This window comes from Triticum dicoccoides, chromosome 6A (assembly GCF_002162155.2).
Source record: "Triticum dicoccoides isolate Atlit2015 ecotype Zavitan chromosome 6A, WEW_v2.0, whole genome shotgun sequence".
NCBI classification, from domain to species: Eukaryota; Viridiplantae; Streptophyta; class Magnoliopsida; order Poales; family Poaceae; genus Triticum; species Triticum dicoccoides.
In genome coordinates this window covers 249,761,170-249,771,131 of record NC_041390.1, presented here as the reverse complement: position 1 = coordinate 249,771,131, position 9,962 = coordinate 249,761,170, and positions in this window count along the sequence as shown.

Here is a 9,962-nt window from a genome sequence, read left to right as displayed (position 1 = left end):
GGAAACCCAGTGATGAAATCCATACTGATTTTATCCCATTTCCATTCAGGAATAGCCAAAGGTTGAAGGGTGCCAGCAGGCCGTTGATGCTCTGCTTTAACACGACGACAAACGTCGCAATTAGCAATGTATTGAGCGATTTCTCTCTTCATCCCAGTCCACCAAAACCTCTGGTGTAGGTCTTGATACATTTTGGTACTACCGGGATGAATGGTGAGAGGGGATTCATGAGCTTCCTTAAGGATCAGTCGCCTCAGGTTTCGCGCCTTTGGAACCACTAGGCGATTCCCAAAGTATACGACACCTTGATCATCAATGGAGAAACAATTCGCGACTCCTTTCTTAATGTTTCTCTTAATACAGGAGATTCCCGGATCTACCTTCTGTGCCTTGATGATCTGATCCATAAGGGTAGGTTCCGCCACCAGGGTGGATAGGAATCCTCGAGGAACAATGTGAAGGTTTAGCTTACGAAATTCCTCATGGAGAAGTGGTTGACTTTGTTGTAACATCAGGTTGTTACAATAGGACTTACGGCTTAGCGCATCAGCCATGACATTGGCTTTGCCCGGGGTGTAAGTTATTCCTAAGTCGTAGTCCGAGATCAACTCGACCCAACGTCGTTGCCTGAGATTCAAATCTGGTTGGGTGAAGATATATTTCAAACTTTGGTGATCGGTGAAGATCTCGCAACGATTACCGAGAAGGTAATGTCGCCAGGTTTTAAGTGCATGGACTACAACTGCAAGCTCTAGATCATGTGTAGGATAATTTTCCTCATGTGGGTGTAATTGCCGTGAAGCATAGGCAATTACCTGACGATCTTGCATGAGTATGCAACCTAGTCCCAGTCGCGAGGCATCGCAATAGATAATAAAGTCCTTGAAGAAGTTTGGTGGTACCAGTACGGGGGCAGATGTCAGGCGTCTTTTCAGTTCTTGAAAACTGATCTCGCACTGTGGAGTCCACTCGAACTTTTTATCTTTCTTGAGGAGTTCAGTTAGAGGTTTAGCAACCTTGGAGAAATTTTCGACGAAGCGGCGGCAATAGCTCGCTAAGCCAAGGAAGCTTCGAACTTGCTTGACCGTCTCAGGTGGAGTCCAATCAAGGACGGCTTGAACTCGCTCGGGATTGACAGCAATACCCTTACTAGAGATTACATGGCCTAGATAGGTCACTTCTGGCAAACAAAATTCACACTTGGAGAATTTGGCATAAAGGTGATGCTCTCAAAGTTTCATCAATACCAGCCTTAGATGTACGGCATGTTCCTCTTCATTCTTGGAGTAGATGAGTATGTCATCGAGGTATACTACGACGAATTTATCCAAGTACTCCATGAAGACCGAGTTCATTAACCGAGAGAAGGTAGCCGGGGCATTGGTTAAACCGATGGACATGACGGTGTACTCGTATTGGCCATAACAAGTAACAAAGGCCGTTTTGGGAATGTCCCCATTTCTGATTTTGATTTGATGGTAACCCAACCTCAAATCCATCTTGGAGAAGACTGAGGATGCAGCGAGCTGATCATACAGATCGTTGATCCTGGGAAGCGGATATTTGTTCTTGATGGTGACCAAGTTGACAGGTCGGTAATCCACAACCATTCGATCCGTTCCATCCTTCTTCTTAACGAAGAGGACGGGGCAAGCCCAAGGAGAGGAACTAGGATGGATGAAACCCTTGTTCAATGACTCATCGAGTTGGTTCTTAAGCTCGGCTAGTTCTAGGGGTGCCATCTTGTAAGGTCTTCTAGAAATTGGAACGGTTCCTGGAACAAGGTCTATCACAAACTCGACATCCCTATCAGGTGGAACACCTGGCAGTTCTTTTGGAAAGACATCCGGAAAGTCTCGGACTACCGGAACATCTTCAAGGTCTGGAAGGGGGTTGGCATTTAGGGCGTAAAGTTGGCACTTGGCCACTCGAGTTAAGACATTAACTGTCTTGCCCGAGGGGTGGGTAAGTTGAATGGTTCTAGTGGCACAATCGATCTTAGCATAATGAGCTGACATCCAGTCCATACCCAAGATGATATTTATGTCGGAGGACTTGAGAGCTATTAAGGCTGCAAGGAAGACAAGTCTATCGACAAGAATTTCGTTCCCATGGCTTACTCTAGAAGTTTGCCATTTGGAACTCGGAGTTTGAATTACCATGGAAGTGGGCACGTCGCAGAATGTCGTGTTATGCAATCAAGCATAGTTCTCGGATATGAATGAATGAGATGCTCCAGTATCGAAAAGAACAGATGCCGGATGGCAGTTAACAAGGAGCGTACCAAGGACGACATTAGGATCCTCATGAGCCTCCTCGGCTGAAACATAATTGACATGGCCATGTGCAGTGGTGGCCGGCTTGGCGTAGAAAGTCTTCCCCGCTGGCTTACCACGGCCAACGGACTTTCCAGTTTGATTGGGGTTGTTGTTCTGGGACACTCTCGGCTATAGTGACCCGGCTCTCCACACTTGAAACATGTCACCACATTGGGGCATGGAGCAGCATTAGCAGCGGGGCCACCATAGGGCTTGGGCGGTGCAAATTGTTGGTTGGGACGAGGCGCCTCAAAGGATGGCCTCGGAATGAACCTGGGTGGCAGTGCCGTGCTTGGAATCCACACCGGGCGCTTCTGAGCCCCAGAGCCGGATGAAGAGCCAAAATCACGGGAGTGCTTGCGTGAAGCGTCATAATCAGTCTGGCCTGTCTCAGCACTGATGGCTTTATTGACCAACTTCTGAAAGGATGTGCACTCGTGCAGACGAAGATCGCGGCAAAGCTCAGGGCTAAGTCCCTTGCGGAACCTTGCCTGCTTCTTAGCGTCAGTAGATACCTCTTCAGGAGCATAACGTGCCAGATTCCCAAATTCACGACTGTAAGCATCCACAGTCAGTCTTCCTTGGGTGAAGTTGCAGAACTCCTCCCTCTTGCGATCCATGAGACCTTCCGGAATGTGATGCTCACGGAAAGCCTCACTGAATTCAGCCCAAGTAGTGATTTGACCGACCAGGCGCATAGCTTCGAAGTTTTCCCACCAAAGGCTAGCAGGGCCTTCGAGGTGATAGGCAGCATAAGTAACCTTGTCGGCTTCGACTACGTTGGCAGAACGTAGCTTGTGGGTGATGCTGCGAAGCCAGTCATCCGCGTCGAGGAGCTCGACGGAATGGTTGAACTTTGGTGGGTACATCTTGATAAAGTCATTGATTGACACCAAGTCATTTCGCGGGTGGTGTGCAGTGTTCTGCTCAATCCGCTCCAGCAGGCGGTTAGTCTCACGCTTGTTTCTTTCCGCCTCTAGAATCACTTCGGCCAGAGAAGGCAGGTGAGGCAGATTTTCACCTCTAGCTACAGTGGCTTCCCCCTGCTCCGGGACAGCAGGGTTGCCGCGGGTGTTGACCATCCTAGGAGAAAACAAGACAACGGTTTAGACAAGGATGGCTCAAACTTAGCAAGGAAGTGCAGAATGTAATGGATAACACGGAATGCAGAGATGTTCATCCGTATGTCATGGTAATATAAAACTGCCATATATATACCAACGTTCATACACATCATACATAGTTTAGTACAAGCCCAGGCTACAGTACAACTATGATGAAAGACGTTACATCTCATCGGAGGCATTCCAAGCTCCTATACATTATTTGTCTACACCTCCAGAATCGATTACACGCCAAGTCATATTCCACAAGTCACGCAGGACAGTGGAGATACAACTACTACAATACTAGTGGTATTACTACTAACTCAGACAGCTCCGTAGTAGTCCTCATAGAAGTCACCTCCATAGCCTGGAAGTTCAATGTGACCATCCGGAAACAGACGGTCCTGAGGAGCCTGTGGACCATAGGGGCTAGGATGAGGTCTTGGACCAACAAACGGTGGCCTGCGGGGACCACGGGGTGGGGTGATGCCTCCCACATCACGCCAATCCACCATGTCTGGCAGAGCTGATCTCACAGGATACAGATCCCTTGTATCCATACATCCAGCTTGCATCGCAGGTGCAAACCGAGTCAATGTGGCCCAATGATCAGCACGGGTATTGAAAAGCTCCAACCTCAAGGCCCGATTCTCTCGGTCCTTATCTTCGAGCATCTCGGCAGTGGTACGAGTTAATGAGTCCTCCTGAGTGGAGTCAGCATAGATGGCCTGAAGATACCCTTGCGCTCCCGGAAGTGAAGCTGGCATGTAACGGAAGTCGGTGTTCCGAAGCAGGCCAGTCCGGACTCGCATGATGGTCATCATGGAATAGGCAGCATCCTGCACAGCCATCTCAACGGTAACCCCAAGTCCATAGGAACAGTGAAGGGGCTCGGTAGATCCAGGATAAGAAGGAAATATCCTGACGGTGCAGAAATACTGGCTTTGGTTAAAGTCGCGGAACTGCTCTTCGACAGTGTATTCGAGATACCAACGGTAACCTGTCTCGATCATGACCTGGACTAACATAGCAGTATGACCGGGCACGTCGAGGCACCTGGTCAGGCGAACCACTTGGTTTTGAGGACGGTTGGCCATCTGAAAGCACAACCACAATGCAAAGACATTAGAATTTCTAGGGAAAATTGGACAGCATAACGGCTGTAAATGCTCAGAAAAAGATTTGAGACATCCACAACAGTTCACAATACCACTCAACAACATCATATCAAGGTTCTGATTCAATTAGCAACATACTAAGAATAGTAGAAACTGAACTGGGACTTGTAACAACAATCCTATAAGCTACTACGGATTAGTAACACGTGAACCTGATAGAGGAAGAGAGCCTAGTCCTTAACCCACGTTGAATGAGGAGAGAATGACTCAGATCAGAGGCATAGGTAAAGGAGTAAAAGAACCTTACGTTCCCTCCCACAATCAATTCCCCTACATATAACTAGAGCATTTCTAGACTCGACATCGACCAGTTTGGCTCAACGAACCTACAGGCAGTCCGGCTCTGATGCCAACACTGTCAGGACCCCGATTCCAAGTCACATCGATCTAGCCGGTAACACCTCATATCACTTTGCGGCCTCACGCACGGTATCCCACGGGTGTCGCCTTACCATGGCCCGGGACCATTTGCGCCTTTTGGCTCACGTATATGATAGTGTCGCTAGCATCCATATGACAGAGAACCCGGGCCGACATGGCTAGTCGTGAACCCAAAGCGGCACAGACCTATGGAGACAGGCATACATGAATCACATCGAACATGTCGGTCATCAACGAGTGATTCTGGGCTGTAGCACTGGGCTAACAGGACTCCGGGGAACCCCGGGCTATAGCAGGCTAGGCAGGACTCCGGAAGTCACCGTGTGACATTTCCCCGAAGGGACAGACATAGGGACGAAGTGAAACACATGCCGTCCAGTCAAGTGTCCTGAACAGTAGTGCTGGGCTAGCAGGACTCCGGTGAACCGGGCTGTAGCGGACTACTATGGCTCGAGGAACACTAGACTACATTTCCCCATAAGAAAGGCTGCCAAGGATAAACAACTAGATTGTCGGATCCCACTCATACCAAGCATTTCAATCATACACACAATATGCCCGATATGAGTACATACAACATGGCATCACAACAAAACTCTACAACTCAAGTACTTTATTTAAAAGGCTCCAGAGAGCCATACATAACATGTTCATACAGATAGGGGGTCACATGACCCGACACTCAAGTCATACAAACATACAAGCACATGCGGAAGCAACTAGTCTGAGTACAGACTCTAGAAAGAAAGAAGGCTTCTCGAAGCCTGTCTATCTACATAGGGCCCTCCATGGCCAGGATCACCACCTGGGTGGCTAGTCACTCGTCGACGTCAAGGTCTACATAAAACCCATCGGAGGGGGCAGTGTTGTCGTCTGAAAACAATAAATAAGCAAACATGAGTACAAAGGTACTCAGCAAGTCTTACATCAGAACCTACTATACATGCTTATTCTCAAGAAGGCGGTGGGGCTGATGCAGCAAGCCAGCTTTGACTCTTGGCTAAGCTATCCTACGGAACTCCACCAGTAAAATAGTTTTTGCACACGAGTCCACTACTCACCAACACAATACTCCACCGGGGATCCTCCCTCGTCATCCTACGAGAGGGCCATCCTCGGTACTCACACTTATCTTGAGTCTTTTAGTAGTACCCATTAACTTGTCTATGAACTGTATAGGCAACCAAGTAGTCCTTTACCGCGGACGCGGCTATTCGAATAGTTTATACCCTGCAGGGGTGTACTTCGTCATACACGCTTTCACCAGTTACCGCCGTTTACACGACATGTACTCGGCAACCTTCAAGCGGAAGCCCAGCGAGGGTGTCGGCCACGGCCTACCTAAACACTTAAGTCTCTAGTCCAGGTTTATCGCCTATCCAGGTTCCATCCGCAGGGAGTCCGGCCGAGGTTTCCACATACGGCCCCGAACGATGTGAACAGGGTTCCCGAGACACCAAACGGGTGACTCGGTACACCATGCCACGGTGTATCTACCGCAACATAGCCCACCCCTAGGGTCAGCGCTACGCACGGCCGCCAACACATAACCTACAAATACCAGAAACTAATTGCAACTCCTGGACAGAGTACTAGGGTGATTAAGAAGCCGAGAGGGTCCATTGGTTTCGGGCCCAATGTACGGTAGTAACTGCGTCTTAAATCACACATATAGATCTCAGTTCTTATGGATGGCCTCAATGAAACAACCCACCATGTACTCCTACATGGCCTCTCATCGATACCCTTACCAAAACATGTTCAATACATCCCTCATATTACCGACATAAGCATTTCACTCTAGCTCATCACCCAGATGAACCATACCTGACTCAACTCTAAGCATAGCAGGCATAGCAAGGTAGGAATCACATACATGGCTCAATCAACTCCTACACATGCTAGTGGGTTTCATCTAGTTATTGTGGCAATGACAGGTCATGCAGAGGATAAGGGTTCAACTACCGTAGCACACAGCAGTTTGAATCGTGATGTCTTAATGCAGTAAACAAGAGCAGGAGTGAGAACATGGGTTGTATCGGAATGATCAATGGTTGCTTGCCTGATGGAGTGGTAACGGGATACTGCCCTTCAGTTGGATACTCGTGAATATCCTCGGAGGCAGAACCTACCACGAAGAACACATCGGAACACAATCAACACATGACGATATGCAACAATATGATGCATGCTATGACATGGCAATATGATTGTGTCTTGGCCTAATGCAAGCTAAAATAGGAAGGGATGAACCCATTTGAATCAAAGATTCAAATATTAGCTCATTAAACATGACATTTATAGTGCATTTCCTTATTCTGCATAAACAACAAGGTAAACTTGTTTTGTCATGCATGAAACCATTACAGATGGATAGATTGAATTTTTCTGATAATTTTTCATATATAATTTATCTCATTTGGAGCTATGGTTGAATTTCTATGAATTTTTGAAGTTTGAACTATTTTCTGGAATTTCCTGAATAAGAATAAATCCAGAAAATCAATTACTGCGTCAGCAACGCGTCAGGGTGACGTCAGCAGGTCAAAGGCACCAGTCCAGGTCAAACCTGACTGGTGGGGTCCACTGGTCAGTGTCTCTGTGCACTAACTATGTTTAGTTAGCCTAATTGACTGGCAGGGCCCACTAGTCAGTGACTATACTAATTAACTAACCTATTTAGTTAGCACTAACAGAGTAATTAGTCGGGCGGGGCCCGCATGTCGGTGAGAGAGAGGGGGGAGGTCAACCCACATCAGCAGGTCAACCTCGCCGGTCAGCGGGTCAAAACCTGCCGGCGTTTAGCCGCCGGCGAGGCCAGACGTGGTGGCGCACTACGGAAATCGCCCACAGGGCACCAATTGATGCGCGAAGAGCAGCTATGGGTAGATGGGAACGAACCGCGGTGTTTGGTGGTGGTGGTTGGGCTCGGGGTGGCCAGAAACATCGCCGGCGACGAGCCTTGCGGTCGCCGGAGTCGGGCGAAAGTGAGCCCAAGGCTACGGGGCACGGCGAGGCGTGTGGTGAGGTGCGTTGTGCCCCTAGGGATGCAGTGAAGTAGTTAGACTAGGTGGCATGGCCGGTGTTTGGCCGGAGACACGTCGGCGACGAGCTCCACGGTGGCGCGTGCGGGTGAGCTTCGTGTGCTCGTTGTGGTGCACGAGAAGAAGAACGGGGAGGATGGGGAGGTGCAGCAGCTCACGGCGATCACGTAGAAGCAGACGGCGCGGTCGGGGATGAGTCGATGCGGCGGCGACGTCGAAAGGGATCTCCGGCGATGCTCGGTGAAGATGAGGTCGAAGAAGATGTTGCAGAGCGTGTGAGCGCTCGGGGCTCAACTGCTCGACAGAGTCGACGATGGCGGAGAGGATGGACACGGTGGTGCAACACAGGGACGACGGTGGACGCGGTTTCACGGTGGCGCGAGCACGGCAGCATCGGCCATGGCGGAGGAAGAGCGATGGAGAGGGACCAGGGGGAAAGTGCAGTGTCTGCGAGGTCGGGGGATGCAAGGGAGTTCGTCCCACGTCGACAGGTCCACGAGGGGAGCGGCGAGGCGGCGGCAGCTGCGTGGCGCGCATGCGGTGCTCGCCGTCGACCACCTGCCTGCTTGGCCAAGCCAAGCTGCTCGCTGGCGGGGTGGCTGGGCTGGGCCGGCAGGTGGGCTTGGTAGGTGGCGCCAGGTAAGTTTTTCTGTTTTTTTTGTTTTCTTTTCTATTTTTTCTATAGCTTTAGGGCTTTATTTAAAATACCTAGGCACTTTCTAAAATCCTGAAAATAATTGTGGGCTCTGTTGGGATTATTCCTAACAGCCCTAACTTAATTCCAGAATTATTTGAACATTTAAAATATTTATTAGCATTTAAATGTCCAAAGGCAACATACATATGATTTAATCCAGTGACCTTTTGTTGACCTAGAAAATTGTGCACCTAGAGGTTCTAACCCAAGGCAAAGAGGGTGAACATTTTAGAAGGGAATTTCAGGTTAATTGAAATTATTTTTAGTAAACCCTAGTTGATTTCAAGAGGGGTGCTGGGGGTTCTGCCTTCCCCATGTCAAGTTTTGATGAAAAATAAACATGATGCACACTCTAATGCATGGACTAGCTAGGGTGTGACACCGGACATGTCCGCCGCTCCCCTCCACGTCGCGCCGACCAGTAACAACCTGCCACGTCACCCCCGCCGCCGCTCTCCTCCAACCGCGCGCCTCCACGCGTCCCCGCCAGCTCCCCGCACCGCACGGCCCGCCGGGGCCTGAGGCCGGCCCGCCCTGGGCCGATCGTGTTGGGGAACGTAGTAATTTGAAAAAAAATCCTACGCACACGCAAGATCATGGTGATGCATAGCAACGAGAGGGGAGAGTGTTGTCTATGTACCCTTGTAGACCGGCAACGGAAGCGTTGACACAACGTAGAGGAAGTAGTCGTACGTCTTCCCGATCCGACCGATCCAAGTACCGAACGTACGGCACCTCTGAGTTCTGCACACGTTCAACTCGGTGACGTTCCTCGAGCTCCGATCTAGCCGACTGTTGAGGGAGAGTTTCGTCAGCACGATGGCGTGATGACGGTGATGATGTTCTACCGACGCAGGGCTTCGCCTAAGCACTGCTACAATATGACCGAGGTGGAATATGGTGGAAGGGGGCACCGCACATGGCTAAGGAACGATCACGAAGATCAACTTGTGTGTCATGGGGTGCCCCCCTATCCCTATATATAAAGGAGGGAAGGGGGAGGTGCGGCCGGCCCCTAGGGGTGCTCCTGGAGGAGTCCTACTCCCACCGGGACTAGGACTCCCCCCTTTTGCCTTGTTGGAGAAGGAAAGGGGAAGGGGGAAAGAGGAAAGGGGGGCGCCGCCCCCCCCTTCCTTGTCCTATTCGGACTAGGGGGGAGGGGGCGAGCGGCCTGCCATGGCCGGCCCTCCTCTTCTCCCTTAGGGCCCATGTAGGCCCATTAACCCCCGGGGGGTTCC